Genomic DNA, 23063 nt, shown 5'->3' on the forward strand with positions numbered 1-23063 from the left:
GTTTTGTCAGAAGATTCTTGTTGGTTGGTGACCTGTGGACGCTTATGGCCAATGGTTGATTAATGAATGGAAGGATCAGAATTAAAATGGGTTGTAGGTCATGCAATTGTAGAAGAATGTATTTTGAGATTGGGTTTATGAACAGAATTTAAAATGTATATATTAAACTATGACTACCGTTTTGTTGGCGCCATTTATGGTGGATCACCATATTTGATATTTTTAGTCTAAAAGGGATTGCCTCACAAGAACAACCACTATAGTAGAAATATAAAACAATTCACTGCTTTAATCTCTGTCCAAACATGGTCACAAGGATCTATAGGTAAAGACTGTCAGTGACCGACTGCTTCACCCCAAGTGTGAGAAGGAGAGCTATCGGAGGTCCTTCCTCCCAACCGCGGTCAGGCTGTATAATCTACATCAGGTCAAGCGAAGATCACTCTGTACAGAGAACTAAATGATCCTGAAGTCTTTCTTTTCTTCGTAGTTGCTATGACTCCTGGTATCTTTTCTATCTGCTATTCTGAGCGTGTATGTGTTCTTTCTTGTAATATATTACTGTATTATCATGCTGCTGTAACACACTGGATTTCCCCATGGTGGGACTATTTAAGGATTAGATATTCACCTGAATGGCTGCATCATCTAGTTTCTGGGGGATTGGACCAGTGAACATCATCAATGGTAGGAATAATCTAAAAAAGTGTTGCCTTTGGTGAGGCAGCCCCTTTAAAATAAATACCATATATAAGGTTAATTTTCTGGTTTTCTATCATGTTATAGTTAATTTATATATCTTTTAAAAAATTCTTATATACAGTCCTGTTACTTGGAGGTCTTAGTGTTTTTACTGTCTACTGAAGCAAAACTACAATGCTTAAAGATTCTTGCCTACAAGCAGTGAATGGCATAAAATAGAAAAAAAACCATGTTCAACTGTTAAAACCCCCTGCCACCCCAGTGCTGCTCTGATGGTCCCCAATGAATGGAGTGATGATGTAAGGTACATCATTCTTGTTCCTTCTAGGGTCAGTCATCTGACTGTTGCATGTGACTTCATGGCTACAATACCAGTAGAGACCACTGAAGTGGCAGGAGACACATAACCCATCCAGAGGTTTTGGGACAGTAAACCACGAGCATGTCCTTAAAGGGTTTATCAAGCTTCCTAAAATGGTCAGCAAATGCATCCACAGCAATGCAAAATACTTACTATGCACCTTTTGCTTGGCTTTATTTTACTTGCTGCTTCTTGTGTCACTGTTATTTACATGCAGTGAATCTGTGGACAAACTACATTTCCCATGATTCATCTGCCTGCTTTCCCATCTCCGCTCTCCCCTACAATGAAATAACAGGTAATAAATCATTCACACATCTGAGGTCACGTGATGCTGTGATGTTTCGTTCACTCCCCCGCCTCCTGTGATCAGCAAACACAAAGAGTGAGAGCAAGCAGATGAATCATGGGAAATGTAGTTTGCCAACAGATACAAGGAGCAGCAAGTAAAATAAAGCCAAGGAAAGGCAGTACAGCGGAACAGTGAGTATATAGCTGTGATGTTGATGTATTTACAGATAGTTTTTGGAAGCTGGTTAACCCCTTTTTAGGACCAGTAGTTTATGGTTCCAAGGATAAACCTTTTTGCCCCGGGATAAGTATTTCTCCATTGAAGCTAGACAGTACACCCATGCTGCACAGCACATATACTTGACATCTAGGAGCACCAGATGAGAATCCAATGCAAACATCAGATTTATCTCTCAGCTAGTACTAGAGTATTTTTTTTACAAAACCTGGGGCGGACAGGCTAGCCATAGACATATTTGAGACACCCCCCCAAAACTGGTGGTTCCCTATTAACTGGTTGAGTACTTTTTTAATGCCCTTCCCTTCTTGTAGGCAAATTTCAGAAAATCCAGAGAAAATTTTTCAGTTTAACTCCTTTAAGTGGAGTTGGCTTTCCAACAAATAACTCAGCAAGTCATACAAGCAGGATACTGTATGTCTCTAATCCTGCAAGCCGGGCTTGATAAATTCTAATAGTTCTGAGCTCTGATAGTTCTAAGAAAAGATGCCCCAGAATTCTTATTTAATTGGGAATACAAGTATTTACTAACACAGACATGTCAGGAGCGGTGACAGATCCTCTTCATCTAATGTGCAGGATACTGCAGCTGTGTCTATATAGTTCTGCATACATTACAAACGCACATAATATTACAATGAATAAGTCTCAAATATCCAATTCATTCATTCTATGCCGATTCATTTTAAAGTAAAGTACTGTATACATTTTGGTAGAAGGCATTGTTCACATGTCTCCCGGGATTTCTGTTCCATTATAGGAACAGAAAAATGAAAATGCCAATGGGGAAGAACATAAACAGATCCCTATGGACTATAACATCAGGTATACATTATGGTGTATACCATTTTGTCACAAAAAAGTCCACCACGCATTTTGGCCCACAGTCTTTTTTTTTATTTTTTATTTTTTTTAATCATTTCTGTCCCTTAAAGAGGATATTTCACCATTTGGGGCACATGCGGTTTAATATACCGCTACAAAGCCGACAGTGCACTGAATTCAGCGCAATATTGGCTTTCATGTTCTGTGCCCCTGGTGAAGAGCTATTGGTGCCAGTACCAGTCTTCACCATCAGAAGGGCGTTTTGGGGCGTTACCCCCAGCGATGATGCTGAGCGGTGAGGAATGCCCCCCCAGTACTCGTCTATGGACGAGTACTGTGAGGAAAGGGAGAGGGTGTTCCCCACCGCTCTCACAGTACAGCGCAATAGGCGCTGCTGTGAGGAAGGGTGCTCCTAACTGACTGTACTATCGGTACCGGCACTGATAGTTCTTCACCGTGGGCATAGAACAGGAAAGCCGATAGTGCGCTGAATTTAGCGCACTGTCGGCATTCTAGTAGTATATAAAACCGCATGTGCCCCAGGTGGTGAAAGGTCCCCTTTAAATTAATCCCGGGATCAGAGCAGAGAATCTTCCTACGTCAGGTGGGCAAATGCATATTATTCATAGAAGCAGAAATAAATATATTGGTTATAGTGAGAAGCAAAAGGAAATATATATTTCATCATCCTTAAAATGCCAACATCCGTCCTGAAATGTCAACATCTAACCTCAAAGACATCTTGTAGCGTTATATGTCACAAAAGTAGCAATTATGAGCCCACATGGATTTAGATGCTAATATAATGACAATCTCTCTTCTCAGAAAGGTCATCACTTTTGGGTTCCCAAGATCAAAGGTTCAATTGCTTTCAAAGGCCTTGCTGTAGCTTACAAAGTCTCCAATGACCTTGTTTTTTATGAAGTTGGCAAATTGAACAAATTTACATAGTTGTCAAGTCATACAACGCTATAGCAAGACTAATTCTCACTGTCACTGAGAGTTGGCAACTCATCTGCCCGTCCTTGGATCCGTATGTACAGTCTAGTGGATCTCACGTGAGGTGTATCAGTACCATCATGGGCTGTTTCAGCTATTGTATCTAAGCCTATACGAATAAGCTGCAATACACGCCACAGCCAAGAGACAAAAGTGGTGCAGTTTCTGAAATAAAATAGACATTTTTTGGTAATCTTAGACAACCCTTTTAATGCAAGATAAGAGATGGCAGATTCTTTAGAGGCACTCCAGTATTGTCTATATTGTGCAACATATGCTATTATTAAAGAAAATATACAGGCATATTTGTATACTAATGTATGGGTTGTCTGCCATCTTGGTTCCTTCTTTACCTTTGATAACGTTTCCCTAATTGAGCTCACATTTCCCATCATGCTTCTGTGGTACGAGGGGGACAGTCTTATTATACTGCATTTTCTCTGCTCTGAGTCCTAGCTATGATTTACAGGTGATAGTACAGAATATGTGTTTCCCCTCATACTACAGAATCTCAGCATATCCTATGTGATGCAGCCTCAACCTGCCTCCTGCTTATGATAGGTTTCTCTAATAGCTCTTACAAGCAGTAGGCAGGGAAAAGCAGTGTGGAGCTGATAGGAACATAGACAGTGCTGAAAGACAGTTTGTAATGATGTTAATGTTAATAATGTGTCGGCCAATTTAAAGCACTGAATATACATAACTCACTGAAAGCCAATGGAAAAGCAGGTAAAAATGTAGTTCATTTAAGTTAAAGTTTGCTATATCTGTACATTGTATATTCTGCACACAGCACTTACACTAGGTTCACGCTAATGTTTGAGTTTCCATACTTTTGATTCGCTTGGGGACCCAAAAAACGGAAACACTGCTTAAAAAGCAGTTACCCATAGAAAAGACTGTAATGGGATCCATTGGGTTTCCACCCAAAATTGGCAGAGAGAAAAGTCTTGCTTGCAGGACTTTTTTGATGCATATTTTAAGCGGAATGGGGAACGAAATTGTCAAATGGTCACACAACAACATTAGTGTGGCCCATAGCCTTACAGATTCCCTTGACTCACACTGCCTATCCTTGTGAGTCAAAGGAGTTTAGTTGCACAGTGTGAACTTGCCTATATTTGCTGCTTTAATATATAGGGCAGATATGATATCTTTAGCAGTATTGGAGGGCATGCAGAGGATGAAGACACATGGAGTTTGGAGGGGGTAGGTGTCTTAGAGCTGCCAGGAGGGATTTCATAGATGTCAGGCACATAGGAGAGACTGACATACGGGTTATAGAGGAGAGCTAACTCTGGATGAATGGCCACATTGTGATGAAATGACGCAAAGTATTCAAAATGCATGGGTGCAACTGAGCTAGCATGAAAATACTTCACAAGCCAGCATTGTATGCCCAAAAATTAAAATAATCTTGGAGTTCTTCCTATCAGAGTCATGTACAGTATGGCCGGCCTTGGCTTAGCATTACTAAGTCACTGTACTAGGAGAGTAGGTTATCTGGAGGATGAACACATACACAATGTACTGTATAACGTCCTGCTTATGGGGACCTCACAGAATTAGAACAAGCCAACACATCAGGAGATTTATTTTCTCCTACTGTCACGAGCCATCATTGAAATACAGTTTTTTCCCATTAAAATCCATTGCCAATTTTTCTATGCATAGTAAAATTCTTGAACACAAAATTCTGGAAGAACTCCAAAAGCATCAGTTTGTCTTTGCAGTGTAATCTTGCAGCAGAAAGTAACAACGTAACGCAAGAATAAGCCACATTACAGCAGGAAAATCTGCAAGTATTTGCATAAAGCAGAATTCTTCTCATGAAATTATACAGTTTACCACCTAGCCAAGAAAACTCAGCTCTGTACTGAGATTTTATTTACTCCACACAAAATACAGTTTCCTCTCTACTGTAGTATTTTTCTATTACCTTTGTTACTATAGACATTGAGCTGCTAGATAAAAATTACATTGTGAGCAATAGGTATGTAAAAAATGCAATGCACCTGGCAGAGCAATCCTTGGACTAGGAGATACATAGATAGATAGATAGATAGATAGATAGATAGATAGATAGATAGATAGATAGATAGATAGATAGAATATACGATAGATAGATAGATAGATAGATAGATAGATAGATAGATAGATAGATGATAGATAGATAGATAGAATATATAAGAGATAGATAGATAGATAGATAGATAGATAGATAGATAAATAGATAGATAGATAGATAGATAGAATATACGATCGATAGATAGATAGATAGATAGATAGATAGATGATAGATAGATAGATAGATAGATAGATAGATAGAATATATAAGAGATAGATAGATAGATAGATAGATAGATAGATAGATAGATAGATAGATAGAATATATAAGAGATGGATGGATGGATGGATGGATGGATGGATGGATGGATGGATGGATGGATGGATGGATAGATAGGATATATAAGAGATAGATAGATATGAGATAAATAGATAGATAGATAGGATATATAAGAGATATATAAGAGATAGATAGATATGAGATAAATAGATAGATAGATATGAGATAGATAGATAGATAGATAGATAGATATGAGATAGATAGATGATAGATAGATAGATAGATAGATAGATAGATAGATAGATAGAATATATAAGAGATAGATGGATGGATGGATGGATAGATAGATAGATAGATAGATAGATAGATAGATAGATAGATAGATAGGATATATAAGAGATATATAAGAGATAGATAGATATGAGATAAATAGATAGATAGATATGAGATAAATAGATAGATAGATAGATATGAGATAGATGGATGGATAGATAGATAGATAGATAGATAGATAGATAGATGATAGATAGATAGATAGATAGATGATAGATAGATAGATAGATAGATAGATAGATAGATAGATGATGATAGATAGACAGACAGCACATAAAGACATCCTGTATGTTGTAAAACGTTGTTTGCTATTTAGCATGACTTGATGTATTGATAAGTGTGAATTGTGGTTTTACATAATCTTATAGATGTTTTCTCTTGTTGGTGAAATAGCTTGAAATTGCTCTACAATAATGTACAGATGTAGCCATGATGTAACTTGTCATTTATGTTGATAATACAGAATTATTTATGCATTCTGATTATTTTCTAAGTTAAAACGGGTGTCTTGCTTAGAAAACCCATTCTTATATGGGTTTTCTAAGCAAGACACCCATTTTAACTCTGGGGTGCTCTGTTCTGGGCACTCATTGCTTGGCAAGATTGCAGAATGGTTACAAGAGTGTCTCTTGCTTTGGAGGATCTACCCTTTCCTGTATGACACAGAAAAGCCATTCATTTTACTGTTATGTGAATTTCCCCTGTGATGGTGCTGTAATGTACTTTGCTATCAGACACTTATGTAGATTTGGATTAAACAACTTTAAAGTGCTATGCAAATGAGGCAATAGGTGCACTGGGGGCGGGCCTTCAGCCCTGGGAGTGCAGCTCTTGTCAGTCTATTAAATGGGGCTACATGGGGCCTTAGCTTTAAATGGCAAATTCATCTCTGCCCTATTTGCAAAACATTGTATAGCAACTAGCAATGAGTGAACCCAAACTGCAAAGTTTGGGTTTGTGCTGAACTTTGTGGGTACGGGTACCTGAACTTCAGCGCTGAAGTTCAGGTTTAGCTCATCCCTAAAGCTGGTAGATTGGCTGTTGAGCAGCCTATCAACCAACTTTAAAGAGGACCTTTCATTTCCTGGGGCACATGTGGTTTAATACACCACTAGAAAGCCAACAGTGCGCTGAGTTCTGTGTTCCCGGTGAAGAGCTATCGGTGCCGGTATCGTAGCTCTTCACTGTTAGAATGGCGTTTCTGACAGTCGGTTAGTAACGCTCTTCCTCACAGTAGCGTCTATAGCGCTGTACTGTGAGAGGGGTCGTTGCTTACCGCCCAGCGATGACGCTGAGCGGTGAGGAAAGCCACCCCCCAGTATTCGTCTATGGACAAGTACTATCAGGAGGGGAGGGGGCGTTCCTCCCCACTCTCACAGTACAGCGCTATAGGCTCTGCTGTGAGGAAGGGCGTTCCTGGCTGACTGTCAGAAACGCCCTTCTGACAGTGAAGAGGTACGGTACCGGCATCAATAGCTCTTCACCGGGGGGCACAGAACGAAATTTAGCGCACTGTCGGCTATCTAGCGGTGTATTAAACTGCATGTGCCCCAGATCGTGAAAGGTCCTCTTTAAGCCCACAGACATCACAGACATGCCCAGTATGTCTGTGATGTCTTTCCATATAACAGGCAGGGTTACAGGTTCCGTCTCCATTCCAGCTAGTAAGGCTAGGTAGGGAGAGACTGCAGCTGGAGATAGGGGGGACAGTCAGGGCCTGAGCTAAATGTATAATAATTGTCCTTCTCAAGACAGTACAGCGAGGTAGGAAGAGGAGCCGGATACTGTGAGGGGCAGTTACCTAGAAATAAGAATTGTTTTTTTCAGGACAGTGACAGTAAACTGCGTGTGTACACCATCCTATACCATCTCCTAGCCACTGCGCGTGTACCCATACCGCCTCCTAGAGCAGTAACTGCATGTATAACCATATTGTCTCCTAGCACAGTAACTGCATGTGTACCCATCCCGCCTCCTAGAGCAGTAACTGCGTGTGTACCCATACTGTCTACTGGTGCAGTAACTGCGTGTGTACCCAGTGCTGCACCTCCCATGAGGCGACCTGAAGCGAGCGCTTCAGGAGGCACTATGCTAGGGCCTCAGGGAGGGCAGCATTTTTTGCTTCCCTAAGCCAGTCCAGGACAAGCTGTCCTGGACTGGCTTATCACCGAGCGGTGGTTTGGGGAGGTCACTGGAGCAGCGCTGCTCCAGCAGCCTCCCCTCACGCTCAGGCAGAGAGCAGGCAGTCTCGGGGCCTACTCTCTGCCGGCGAACGGCGCTAAGCCCAGCCCCCTTCACTCAGCCACGCCCCCGCTCCGCCCCCTCCTCACGGCGGGGGGGGGGGGCGGCTTTCTGCAGTTAGCCTCGGGCGGCGAAAGGAGCAGGCTCACCCCTGTGTGTACCCATACTGCCTCCTAGAGCAGTAACTGCGTGTGTACCCATACCGCCTCCTAGAGCAGTAACTTCTATGTAGCCATACTGTCTACTAGTGCAGTAACAACCTGTATAACCATACCGTCTCCTAGCGCAGTAACAATAACTACGTATATACTCATACTGTCTCCTAACGTAGTAACAATAACTGCATGTGTACCTATACCATCTCCTAGCGCAGTAACAATAACTGTGTATACCTATACCTTCCAGCACAGTAACAATAACTGCATGTGCACCCATACTGTATCCCAGTGTAGTAACAATATTTACGTGTGTACCCATACCGTATGCTAGTGCACTAGCAATATATGTGTGTGAACCCAAACCATCTCCTAGTGCAGTAACTGCATGTATACTCATACCATCTCCTAGCACAGTAACAATAACTGCATGTGTACCCATACTGTCTCCTAGAGCCGACTATGACTTACATAGTGGATGTGTATCTGTTGACATGTCTCCTGGTACTGAGCGAGGAGTCCTCCCTGTTCAGCTTCTGGGTTGGTAAATATGACACGTGGCTAGAGCTTGCACTCTACGCTTTGGAGATGCTGGCCTGCCCTCCAGCAAGTATCCTATCAGAATGTGTGTTCAGCATAAAAGAGGGGGGGGGTCTTCACCGATAAGAGTATTTGCCTATCCATAGCCAACGTGGAAGTACTTACGTTCATTAAAATGAACCAGGCATGGATCCCACAGGACTTGGCTGTGCCAGTGCCTGAGTGAGTGGTTAAAGTGTTGGCTCCCCCCTCCTCCACCTTTTCCACTTACACCTCCACCTCCTCCTCCCCCTGGACCTCTACCACTTGTTTCAAAATTATTATTTTATTTTATTTGTTTTTAATTTATTTTTTAAATTTATTTCTTTATTTTATTTTTCTATTTTATTTCATGTTATAATTTTAAATACTTTCCCTTCCCCATTTTTTGCAGGACCCTGTTATTACCCCCATTTTGCAGTCCTCTACCCCTTACTATTCTCATTTTATAGCCATTTTTGGGTCATCAATTTCCGGTCCCCATTGATTTCAATGGGTTCAGGTTCGGGTCAAGTTCTTGAACCTAAAGCGGACTTTTGGTTAAAGTTCGACTAAACTTGTTGAACCTGAACTTCAATGGGTTCGCTCAACACTAATAGCAACTGAAAGTTTCTGTAGTGATTGTGTTAGATTTATTTTATTTATTTAATTTGCTTACTTATATAGCGCCATCATATTCCGCAGCGCTTTACAGACATTGACAGTTGTTATTACTGTATATGGATTTTATGTTAGGCTAGGTTCACATATACGCTGGGCTCTGCGTCAACAGAGAACCTGACCTCCCAAAACAGCGTTACCCACAGACATTGGTAGACCCCAAAGACTATAATGGGATCTGCCAGGTGTTTGTTATTAATACTCAAACCGGCAGCGAGAAAAGTCCTCCGTATATGATGTTTCTCTCCTCCGATTTCTGCTGGTTTCTACGGCAGAGTCTCCATAGTGAACATAGCCTTAGATGTTATATTGAATGTGTGTAAGTTGTCAGATTGGATTTTTCGTTACATGTTAGACTGGATATGTGTTAGATGCTTGTTATATTGAATGTGTTTTAGAAGCTATAGTGACTGTGTCAGATGTTATATTAAATGTGTGTTAAATGTATTTTAGATGTTAATGAATGTGTGTTAGATGTTCTGTTGGATGTGTATTAGAGGTTATATTAAATATGTGTTAGATGTTATACTAAATGTGTGTTAGATGTTATACTAAACGTGTGTTAGATGTTATACTAAATGTGTGTTAGTTGTTATATTGATTGTTTTGGAAAATGTTATATTAAATGTGGGTTAAATGGTATATTGGGTATGTAGTAATAAATGTTACATGTTACATGGGTTAGATGTGTGTTAGATGATATATTGGTTGTTTAGACCATTTACCAAATTGAATTTTGTGTTGTCTAATCCACCAAAAAGTACAGTCAAACCTGTATCATCCCAACTCACAGGGCCCCTTCATACGGAGTATACGCTCACTATTCTGAACGTGTAAACGTTCCGAATCAGCAGCGTTTATAACAGATCCCATTGCTTTCTATGGGAGCCAGCATACGTGCGCTCCCCATAGAAATGAATGGGCTGCTTTTTTCCATTCTTTTCTATGGGGAGCGCACGTATGCCGGCTCCCATAGAAAGCAATGGGATCTGTTTTAAACGCCACTGTTTCAGAACGTTTACACGTTCAGAATAGTGAGCGTATACTCCGTGTGAAGGGGCCCACATAGTGAACTTTACTGGCTGGATCCGTACATATCTTTCACATGCCTGCTTTGCTTAGAAGATATAGTGGCTACACCTGCTACACTTTCAGTATAAACTGAGCTACAGAATCAGATTGTTATAATAGCTTTCCCGAAGCCCCGAACAAGAGAAGAGATTGTATGTGATGTTAATGACAGTTGTTATCATAAAAAGAAGTACCAGTAATAAGAACATATACAGCCACAGCTATAGGACCAAAATATCATTCAGGTGGGTCCTGTAAGCCTCCAACTGAAAAAATGAAAATAAAATTTACTTCAAACCCTAAATTACGTATATATATATATATATATATATATATATATATATTGTATATAACCTACATACTAATAACATTTGTACATTCATGTATCTACACACTGTATATGTATGTAAAGGAACCATAGGCATTATTAGTAAATTACATTTCTATAATACCCTGTGATATAATTTATATTGTGGAAATTATTTGCGTATTCTTCTTCCCCAATGCTGCTCAGATCAAGGTAAATGTACAGTATGTAGGCAGTGGGTATCAGGGTCATAGTTGGACCCCTATCTAGATCTTTCCCCCGAGGCTTGACAAGTATAGATATGTGTAATAAATTGTGATGGGACTTTACAAGCGCAGTGCTCACATCGTCCCTCTGTATATGACTACTTCTTGTGCGTCTGTGTTTTTGGATATTCTCACAACTACAGCTATATGAGATAAAGTAGTGATCATGGGCAAGCAGTCTTTGGACTTCCTATCAGTTACCCCACTAGGTTCACACCTGCGTTCAGGTTTATGTTCTTCGGGTCCATTTGGGAACCTAAAAAGCAGAATCCCAATCCACTTAACAAGCTGTTACCCCCAAAATCCGGGTTTCTTTTTTAAATGTAGATTTTGAGCCCCATATAGGGCTCACAATGTACATTTTTCCCTATCAGTATGTCTTTGGAGTATGGGAGAAAATCCACACAAACACGGGGAGAACATACAAACTCCTTGCAGATGTTAAACTTGGCAGGATTTGAACCCAGGACTCCATCACTGCAAGGCTGCAGTGCTAACACAAAATCTGGGTTTCTGCTCAAAAAATCCAGAGAGAAAAGTCCTGCTTGCTGCACTTTTTGCTCTGCACTTTTCAATAGGATTTGGGAAAGGAATCCCCGAATGGAGACCTGGTGCAGGTCTGAACCCAGCCTAAGTCAGAAGTATTAGTCAGCCTCTCCCCCAACCTCAAATGTCTCCCCACAACAAACGGATTCAGTGACTACAAAGTAACAGTCTCCTGCCGTGGAGGACTGACATGTTTGAGGATTATACAAACTGCCTATTGATTTCAATGGGGATTGTGTGTAATGCCTCATTTTACCTGCGGAGGTGCTACAGAGAAATTGAACTCTTGCGGCCAGATTTCCCTACAGATTATATCTGATAGCTCAGTGCAAATGTATTAACAAAAGTTTAGTATCCCATTAACCAGGTAAATGAGACATTTTAGTCGCTATAGAATAAGGGAGCATGTCAGGCTCTGTTCACACTGGTGTCAAGAAATTCTTTATTAGATCAATTTTTAACAGAATGAAACAAGATCTTGGCCACACAGCACACAATCAATACATGTACAATCACCCTAATACGTCCTTATACTATAAATCCTAATGCGTTTAATGGTATTGCTTGTATTTCCTCTTGTTTTATGGGGTAGAATAGTTAAGCAGACTACACAATTGATGGCACAGAAATTTCCTCGACAGCGATGGTGGTAATATTACTGGAGACATTTTATTATGAAACAGATAAATCCACCAGTGTGGACATGGTCTTACCCATGCAGCGTATAGACTATCACTGTATTATTAAATATAATTTTGCTGTAGTATTGGATCTAGAAATAGATCATTTGTGGAAAGGGCTGGCTTGCAGATTTTGACAATGCCTGGTTTATCTTCTGCACTGGCACAGGTTTTCTAATTCTCTGCTGTTCCATTTTTGACGGGTAAATGGAGAAGAGATTGATAATCACATTGCGATCATTGATCTTTATAAAGAACCGCCATCAGAATGCAACACACACTTTACCAAAGCCAGTGGGCAAGTAGAGCCTGACCTGAGCCTTATTGCCCCCCAGTCCTCACACCGTTGATAAGATGACTACTAGTGTTTTCCATCTATATACCATATTCCCTCCTCTCTCTCAGGCAATGCCATACACGGGTAATACTTGATCTATAATGGATTCCTGTTAAAGGGGTTGTCTACTTTTAAGCTTTTGTTACATTATATGGCCTAATGGAAGGAGTTCATTGTGACTTTGGAGGACCATAGCTACCCATTAGAGATGAGAGAATGAACAAATTTCTGACCTACGTTTTGCTAAGAGATACATTTTCTATAATGTAGTTTTTGCTGCAAATAAGACTAAGGAGGCTAAAGGCTGAAAATTATATATGTATTTTAGACCTGCTTCACATCTACATTTAGTAATCCGTTTGGGGAGTCCGCATGGGGACCCCCCCGAACAGAATACCGAATGCATTGACAAGCGGTGAGCAGTGAAAGCACATGGACCCCATTATAGTCTATAGACTATAATGGGGTCCGTGTGTTTTTCGCACAGTGTCCACATGGAACATGCAGAGAGAGAAGTACTTCATGAACTACTTTCCTGTCTACATGACTCGTGCGGACACCACACGGAAAGCACACAGACCCCATTATAGTCTATGGTGTCCGAGTGCTTTCACTGCTCACCGCTTGTCAATGCATTCGGTATTCCGTTCAGGGGTCCCCACGCAGACTCCCCGAACAGAATACGAACGCAGATGTGAACCAGGCCTCAGCCTTATTTTCATATACATGTCACTGTAGAAATTGACTATATTGGAAGCCTATCATATAATTTTTGTAGTGTGTAAGAAATGAAGTACAGAGAAGTAACCCATGTAAGCAGGAGATTAAAGGGATTTCTAGGATTTACATATTGATGGTTTATCCTTAGGATAGGTCATCAATATGTGGTCGGTGGGATACAACACAAGGGACTGCTGAGGCCGCTTCCCTAAGTCGACATCACATTTATTGATCACATAGTACAGAAATGTCCTGTTCAAGTGAAAGGGGCTGAGCTGTAATACTGAACACTGCCCCAACACTCGAATGCTGTGACCACATCATACAGCTGATCTGCGGAGGCACTTATTGATGACCTATCCTAAGAAGTTATGGAAAGCTGCTTTAGGTTAAGGCCTCACGTAGCGGGCCACATCCAAAAAGTGCTGCGGGAAAAACCAAGGAGAAAATGCATTGCGGATTTTCCCGCAGTGTTTTTCACAGACAGTCCACAGAGATTTCCTCTGCAGACTTTCTGCTTCCATTATACCTATAGGGAAACCGCCAGCATTTCCATAAGTATAATTGACATGCAGCAATTTCCAAAACTATGACAGTTTTAGAAATCGCAGCATTTCCGCTGTAGGGATTTTTATGCCATGTGTGGATGGGATTCACTAGAATCCCATCCACTTTGTAGGGACTATAAAATACCATGTTTTTTTGTCGCAGCGTTTAGGCCACGTAGGACCTTAAAGAACACATAAACGCTATCTAAAAGTTACCGTAATAAGATCCAAATTCGGGGCTTAGTGCAGTATTGCTACCTATTGTCACCAATAACAGCTGATCAAACAGTGAAACCCAAGATAAATTTATACAGCCCCTTTAATTCCTTAAAAAAAAAATATTAAAGGAGTTTTCCAGGATTGTTTTGACAGCCCATTGTTAGGATAGGCCATCAATATTTGACACCTGGCCCCCACATTCATGAGATATTTGGAATAGCTAGCAGGCTGAGTGCTATACAGTGTACGAACCTAGAAGAAGAGCGGTCTGTACGGTATATATAATGGTAGAGCCGTAATATTACAGGTCAGCTCTCACTCACTTCAATAGGAACAAAACTGCAGTAACACCGCTCGGCCACTAGTCATTGTATAAAGGCATCTGCTTCTGGCTCCATACACTGTATAGTGCCTCGCTGTAGTCGCAAGCAGCTGATCGGTGCAGGGGTCAGTTGTTGGCCCCATCGATCAGATATTGATGACCCATTCTAACGAAAGGCCATTGAAAAAATCCCAGAAAACCCTTTAAGCACTGCCACTTAGTTTTCCATTATACATTATATTATATGCTATGTGTAAGAGATACCATTTAATTTGCAATTTGCAATTTTTTTTGCAAAAATGTATTTCAAGATCCCAGATGTTGCTGTAGGCCTGCCAAGATTTTAGTTCCAATCACGGTACATATTCAGCTATGCAGAATAGAAGTGTAGTTATCATATCCTAATCTAGCTTTAGTATTATGTGCTGATAAGAAAACACATAGCCCAGCAATATCCAGGGCACAAAGCGATGATATGGGCTAACAAAAGACATAATAAAGTAACATAGATAAATCCTACCACTAGACTATGAACCAGGATTAAAAGTGGCTATAGATATTAATGTAGGCAATATGAGACAACTGGGGTGCGAACAGTCGACCATCTGATCTATATGGGGACCCCGCACCTGATAGCAGATATTGGGAAAAGTAGGGTTGGACATGCTAGATCTTACCATGCCCAATCCTTTTGTTCTTAGGGAGAAAACTCATTACCAGAAGAGTCTAGCAGTAACTTTAACCCCTTGTCCTCACTAAGTGGCCATTTACTCAGCTAATTTTGAGGCGGATTCCGGAATTCCATCCGAATTCTGACTCCCATTGTTTTCAATGGAGGACAGTGACGGCCACTTCTTTTTTTCTTCCAAAGATGTTTTAGTCCCAGAACCCTTGGCGTGAGACTACCATTGAATAGCCCCGCTGTGTCTGACGATAATCTGCAATCACCCATGGCAGAAAACTGAAGTTCTGCTTATGTTTCATAGGGCCCAAATTTGGAGAGGAATCCAAGATGGAAGACTATCTCAATTTCTTATCCAAATTTCGCCGTGTGAACCTACTTTAAGGAGCCAGTCATGCGTGTATATGGGGAGGGGGTCATGGGAAAGTGAATGGCCAGCTTAATGCCAGCAAGTCTTCTAAATGATGGCTAAGAACAACAGATTGTCACTTTAGGACATCCTGCACGAGACAGAGCTGCATGCAGGCGACACTATGTACCATGCTTAGGTGCTCCATATAGCATAATGTCCCTCTAGATGACATACAAGGATGCAAGTTATAATTTATTGCTGTCAGACTCATATAGATTTCTACAGAAAATACCAGAAGCATATTGTATAGTACACAGTGGTAGAGTAGGGCCCCGGTGATATGTAGCCATATTATACCATGTGCATTTTGTTGGCTGTTTTAAGACCAGGTTCACACACTGCAGCCCCACTTAAAGGTTTTATGGACAACCAAGAATGAACCTTGTACAGAAAAATAAAGATAAACTTTACAATACTTTATCCTCAAAGACTAGTTTCCATAAAAATCGTAAGTGGAAGTGGTGACATGGATGTAGTGTGTGCACCGTCATTGGTGTCTATTGACTCTGCTCATACATTTATCCTCATACACATTGAATATTAACCATGAGCCAATACTTTAGTCAAAGTGCCACGTTACACTACAACTGATATTAATGAAGTATCGATTTGTCATGTAGCTCTTGCAATCTGGTTCAATACAGCAGAATATTCCCATTATTCCTCTATGGTAGAGGTCAGGCACCCTTTCTCTATTGTATATGTGCTTGTATTGCACTCCAAACACAAAAATCCCAATGTCCTCGGATGTGCAAATACAAGCTCCATGAGTTCTTAATGACCTTCCTGGTGCTTAACGTAAATGCCACAAGGATGGGAAGAAAAGAGGGAAGTGTTAATGAACAGACCCCCAAGTGTCTTCCCCTGCTGATCCGCTGAGCCTTGTTCTCCCCCCCTCCTGGGACCAGCAGCCTCCCTCCCTTGGCCTTTTCCCTGATATCCCGCTTACCTGTAGCTCAGGACTGGATGTAGATCAGGCAAGAACTGGAAGATTGTTAGTGTTTGTGAGTGAATGTTGTATAGGTGTGTAATGTGTATATGGCCGTATAGGTGCACGGTGCAGAATTCCAATACTATATTAAAAATATCATATTCTCCAGTATTATGTGTTGTAAAATGCGTGCATCTGTCATGTGGATGGGTTCTTGCTCTGTACTGGAAATTCACAGCTCGGTGTTATGTTATTTTAACTCTTCCAGTTTGGCTGTGTCATAATATTTGCAACGTGTGCGTTAATGTGATCCTTCCTGCAGCGAGATGCCTATGTGTTATAGGTAAACAGTGATTTGTGCCCGGCGGCGGCAAATTTTTTTTTTCCCTAAAAAAAAAAATTGACTGTAAATATGTCCCAAAAATCTGTGCGTGTTGGGTTTATGCCTTTATTGGTCTATGTCTATATAGTATCACAGTGCAGACATATCATGGGTGTCGTGAACTGGTTGCAGTGGATGTGTTCTTGTAGATTGCTCAGCAAATGTTGATGTGGAGAAATGACCATCTCGCGCTGAGTTGAGTCTGTGGTGTGACTGTGTGTGTGTGCGATGCTGTCTGATTTATTGGTGGATGTCTTGGTTCCTAGAGAAGCAGTGTTGTGTCTGGTAGTATGTGTGTGCGGATGCTGGCACTGGTGCTGCTGTCATGTCTCTTCTCTTCTATGTGGTCCAGCTTTCAGGCTCAGACATCCTCAGTCCAAGGAGCAATGTCTTTTCCTCACATCCTCAGCTGCTCGAATGAATGAAGGAAGGAAGGTGTCCAGCAGACACAAAGCTGAGCTTTGCAGACCCCAGCCCAATGCTGCACAATTGACTGCTGCAGAAGTCCTTGCTGCTCATTCTCGCAGGCATCCAGCAGCACCGGCTGCACTGCTTTCCTGTCACACCATCCCCCTTTCTCCCATTCCCTTTTTACATTAGAGTCTCTGGGTCTATCCTGCAGTCTGATTTGTTGCTCTTCTTTATGTTCCTTCCTTCTCGTTTTAACCTTCCACCTCCCACAATATTATACCCCTCCTCTTATTTATCATCCCAGGCTGAATTTCAAGGGACACCCGTATAATATCTTAAGACTCTGAATGAAGGGTTCTCTTGTGGTCCCTCCTTTTTTTTTTCCTGAAAGGGAGGAGGCAAAGAGTATCCCTTATGGCTTTGGAGATGGATTGCTGATGCCATGTACCTGTACCTTATATCTGACATGAGCACACGGGGTCTCATCTATCGCAGCTTACTGCAGTGTGAGATGAATTAAATAGTATATGGCCAGAATAGGGTAGGCACAAGGCGCAGCCTATTACCGTGATGAGGTCACCATACGTTCTCCTGTGTATGAAGCTCGATGTGCATCTCATTGCACAGCATTCAATTAGCATTAATTAGGCGCTTCCTGACTGTAGTTGGCTTGCCGGTCAGGTTTGTACAGACAGAACATACATACCCTAGATAATACTAAACTTTCATATAGGAAGAGAGAATAATCCCCCTATCGGATGTGTTCTCAGCCGGAAAAAACACAAAAATCGGTCCACTGTGTGCTTATGAACTTTGTTAAAAATCCCAGCAATCCTGGAACTTCTCGAGAATCTTGATAAAGCGCTGCGGAATATGATGGCGCTATATAAGTAAGCATAATAAATAATATCTAGTGTCATAGGTTTATCAATGTTCTGTATTGTGTCATTTGTGGTATGTTTGGGGAAATGTATTAAGACTGACGTTTCCTGTTCCCGTTTTAATTCATCTCCTTGATGGCGCAGAAGGCGCCTGAATTATTAAAGAATACTATGACTAAGGGCTGTGTCAGCCCGAAACGCATCAGGATGGATATGGACATGTAGTTTTCAAAGTACTCCCAAATGCTATGTATTATGAAGATCCTGGGAGGGCTGAATTTTTTCTTCACTTATATGTCTGCCGTGCCCACAACATCTCCTACAGCAGGTCTTTAAAGGGGGGTTGTCCAGTTTCAGCAAATAAATGTTATTGTTAATATAATGAAAATTACCGTATATACTCAAGTATAAGCCGAGCTTTTCAGGACAGTTTTTGTGCTGAAAAAGCCCCCCTTGGCTTATACCCAAGTCAAGCAAAAAAATAAATAACATTTTCTTTTTTTTCTTTTTTTTTTTTTTTTTTGGGGGGGGGGGGGGGGGATAGGGGGGGTTGGGTGTCTATGACCAGCCGCAATAGTAATGTATAGAATCTCCCATAAAATAGTGAAAAGAAATCTTAAAAAAAAATATAATAAAAAAATTAAATAAGTAAAAGTTGTAAATCCCTCCTTTCCTTAGAATACATATAACAGTAGAAAATGACTGTGAAACACATACACATTAGGTATCCCTGTGTCTGACAGTGCCCGGTCTACTGAATATAGGGGATCTGCAGTGCTCCTGTGCTGTCAGGAAGGGGTTAATAGGAGCACTGCAGATACCCTATAGTCAGCCAGGCTGAATTCCAAGTGGGGGAAAAAAAAACAGTCCTCAAGCTCAGGGAAGGGGCAGACAGACAACCAAAACACCCCCTCCCCTTTCCCAGCAACTACTGCACCCAAAAACTCCAACCATTTTAATTTTTGAAATTTTCCAGTCGCTGATGCATTTCTTCCCCTCGGCTTATACTCGAGTCAATAAGTTTTCCCAGTTTTTTTGGTAAAATTAGGGGGCTCGGGTTGGCTTATACTCGAGTATATACAGTAATACAACTTTGTAATATATTTTCTATATCAATTCCTCACAGTTTTCTAGATCTCTGCTTGCTGTCATTCATTGTTTACTTCATATTGGATATAAAATTAGTCCATGGTCATGTGATAAACACGTCGGTGCACAGCTCATTACAGGACAGATGTCTGATTACTGAGCTGTGACTGTAACGAGCCGTGCACCTGTATGTTTGTCACATGACCATGGACTGATTTTTATTCCCTGCAATTAAACAAAGTATGACAGCAAGCAAAGATCTAGAAAACCAAAAGGAAGTAATACAGAAAGCGTATTAGAAAATTGTAGAACTTTTTATTATACAAACAATAATATTTATTTCCCTAGTACGGAACAGGACACATTTTCATACACACGCTTTTGAAGACTTTTTTTTTTTTGTTTGGGTTTGCTCCTCATATACACACATGGCTACTTATTTAGAAAAGTAAAATGAAAAGGCAGGTGTACTTTAATACTGCCTATGATAAAAGATGTCAGCGCCACTTGCTGCATGTAGTGCATAGTGTATAGCTGTAGAGCAGCCACGGTGTCCTTGATGACCTCTGTCCAGCACAGAACATACATAGAATGAGACATGTGTACATAGAATTGGATCAATGGCAATAGGTAGTTTGGTTTGATACGTTAGCAGGTGTATGTATATTGCTTGCCTGGGGAAAAGGTGGTAATTTGGGCTTGTTTTACAGCCACAGAACTTGGGCATCTTGGAACCATTAGGGGCAATTCATCAATCCCTTTCCACCAAAATTCAGGTATAGAGGGATGACATTAAGGCCTCAAAGACCAATCTGAGCCTCACCTGCCACAATCTGCGGGGACACCACAGCCTGACTGATTTATTAAAATTCACTGGCTTCAAGTAGAATATGAATCTACTGTAGTTCCTAACTGGTCTAGATTTCCATTCTGGCACCAGGACATCTGATAGATTTATGAAGAGGCTGCAGACTCTTCATAAATTTCTTGGTCCCTGCACCAGTCGGGCCATTTATTACGACAGATGTATGATACACCAGTCTCAATAAATTTGCTCCATAGAGGCTACCATGAACTCCAAAGAATTCTGGAGTCAAATGTGTGGACATCCGACCAACAACTAAAGCTTGGTTGAAACTGAGTCATGAAAGCAGGACAATGATCCCAACAAGTCTGCAACAGATTGAAAAATAAAAGAATAAAGATGTTGCAATGGCCCAGTCCATACCTCAACCCAGTTGAAACGGGGGGACCTTAGGAGAGCTGTACAAAATAGGGTAAATGCAATATCAATGCAGATCGCCCTCATCTCATACTATAATATATATATATATATATATATATATATATATATAGTGTTGGCCAAAAGTATTGGCACCCCTGAAATTCTGTCAGATAATTCTCATTTTCTTCCAGAAAATGATTGCAGTCACAGATTCTTTGGTATTATTATCTACATTTCATTTGTCTTCAATGGTAAACCACAAAAAGAATTGTCAAAAAGCCAAATTGGATATAATTCCACAGCAAACATAAAAGGGGGGTGAACAAAAGTATTGGCACTAAATCACACTTGCAGCCAGTTGAAATGGATTAAAGTTGACTCAACCTCTGTCCTGTGTCCTTGTGTGTACCACATTGAGCATGGAGAAAAGAAAGAAGACCAAAGAAGTGTCTGAGGACTTGAGAAGCAAAATTGTGAGGAAGCATGAGCAATCTCAAGGCTACAGGTCCATTTCCAAAGACCTGAATGTTCCTGTGTCTACCGTGCGCAGTGTCATCATGAAGTTTAAAGCCCATGGCACTGTGGCTAACCTCCCTAGATATGGACGGAAAAGAAATATTGACGAGAGATTTCAACACAAGATTGTGCGGATGGTGGATAAAGAACCTCGACTAACATCCAAACAAGTTCAAGCTGCCCTGCAGTTCGAGGGTACAACAGTGTCAACCTGTACCATCCATCGGCGTCTGAATGAAAATGGACTGTATGGTAGGATACCCAGGAAGACCCCACTTCTTACCCAGAGACATAAAAAAGCCAGGCTGGAGTTTGCCAAAACTTACCTGAGAAAGCCAAAAACATTTTGGAAGAATGTTCTCTGGTCAGATGAGACAAAAGTAGAGCTTTTTGGGAAAAGGCATCAACATAGAGTTTACAGGGGGAAAAAAAGAGGCCTTCAAAGAAAAGAACACAGTCCCTACAGTCAAACATGGCGAAGGTTCCCTGATGTTTTGGGGTTGCTTTGCTGCCTCTGGCACTGGACTGCTTGACCGTGTGCATGGCATTATGAAGTCTAAAGACTACCAACAAATTTTGCAGCATAATGTAGGGCCCAGTGTGAGAAAGCTGGGTCTCCCTCAGAGGTCATGGGTCTTCCAGCAGGACAATGACCCAAAACACACTTCAAAAAGCACTAGAAAATGGTTTGAGAGAAAGCACTGGAGACTTGTAAAGTGACCAGCAATGAGTCCAGACCTGAATCCCATAGAACACCTGTGGAGAGATCTCTTGATGGCAGTTTGGAGAAGGCCCCCTTCACATCTCAGGGACCTGGAGCAGTTTGCCAAAGAAGAATGGTCTAAAATTCCAGCAGAGCCTTGTAAGAAACTCATTGATGGTTACCGGAAGCGGTTGTGCTACCTAGTATTAGGCTGAGGGTGCCAATACTTTTGTCCGGCCCATTTTTGGAGTTTTGTGTACATTGATCAATGATTTGACTTTTTTTTCATTCTCTTTTGTGTTTTTTCATTGCAAGCAAAATAAAGGAAGATATTAATACCAAAGAGTTTGTGCTTGCAATCATTTTCTGGAAGAAACTGAGTATTATTTGACACAATTGCAGGGGTGCCAATACTTTTGGCCAACACTGTATGTAGATAGATAGAAGTTAGATTTAGATATCGGCTTTGATCCTGGGACATGATCTGATCGCCATATTTGGGGTCAGGAAGGAATTTTTCCCCTTGAGGACAATTGGCTCACTCCTCAAAAAGGTTTTTGCCTTCCTTTGATCAACTCAGCCTTAAATAGGTTTAGTGTAATAGATCCTAAGGTAATAAGTAATAATTCATATAACAGAATAGAAAATAGAAAAAAAAGAAAAAAATAGTTTTAGTTTCATCTAATGTGAAGCTTATATACTAATAATAAACTTTTATCCACACCAGACTGGCTTTTGATCCTGGGACTTGCTCTGATCGCCATACTTGGGGTCGGGAAGGAATTTCCCCCTTTACCTGAGGACAATTGGCTCTATCCTCAAGGGGGGTTTTCGCCTTCCTCTGGATCAACACAGTCTATAAATAGGTTTAGTTTGACCCAATTTATATTGTAGACACAAACACAATATTGTAGTACATATATATATATATATATATATATATATATATATATATATATATATATATACAGTCCTATGAAAAAGTTTGGGCACCCCTATTAATCTTAATCATTTTTAGTTCTAAATATTTTGGTGTTTGCAACAGCCATTTCAGTTTGATATATCTAATAACTGATGGACACAG

The 23063-nt window shown here is 40.8% G+C and overlaps 1 protein-coding gene across 1 annotated transcript in view; it reads right to left on the minus strand.

Moving 5' to 3' along the window:
- The window catches only part of MINAR1 (membrane integral NOTCH2 associated receptor 1), a 63931-nt gene extending 46827 nt beyond the window's left edge, over positions 1 to 17104 (minus strand). Inside the window, exon 1 of the mRNA XM_075273148.1 lies at positions 16791 to 17104. The gene's annotated coding sequence lies outside the window, so the exon portion shown is untranslated. The remainder of the gene's footprint in view (positions 1 to 16790) is intronic.
- Between the last annotated feature and the right edge of the window lie 5959 nt (positions 17105 to 23063).

The sequence above is a fragment of the Leptodactylus fuscus genome, chromosome 5, assembly GCF_031893055.1.
Source record: "Leptodactylus fuscus isolate aLepFus1 chromosome 5, aLepFus1.hap2, whole genome shotgun sequence".
NCBI lineage: Eukaryota > Metazoa > Chordata > Amphibia > Anura > Leptodactylidae > Leptodactylus > Leptodactylus fuscus.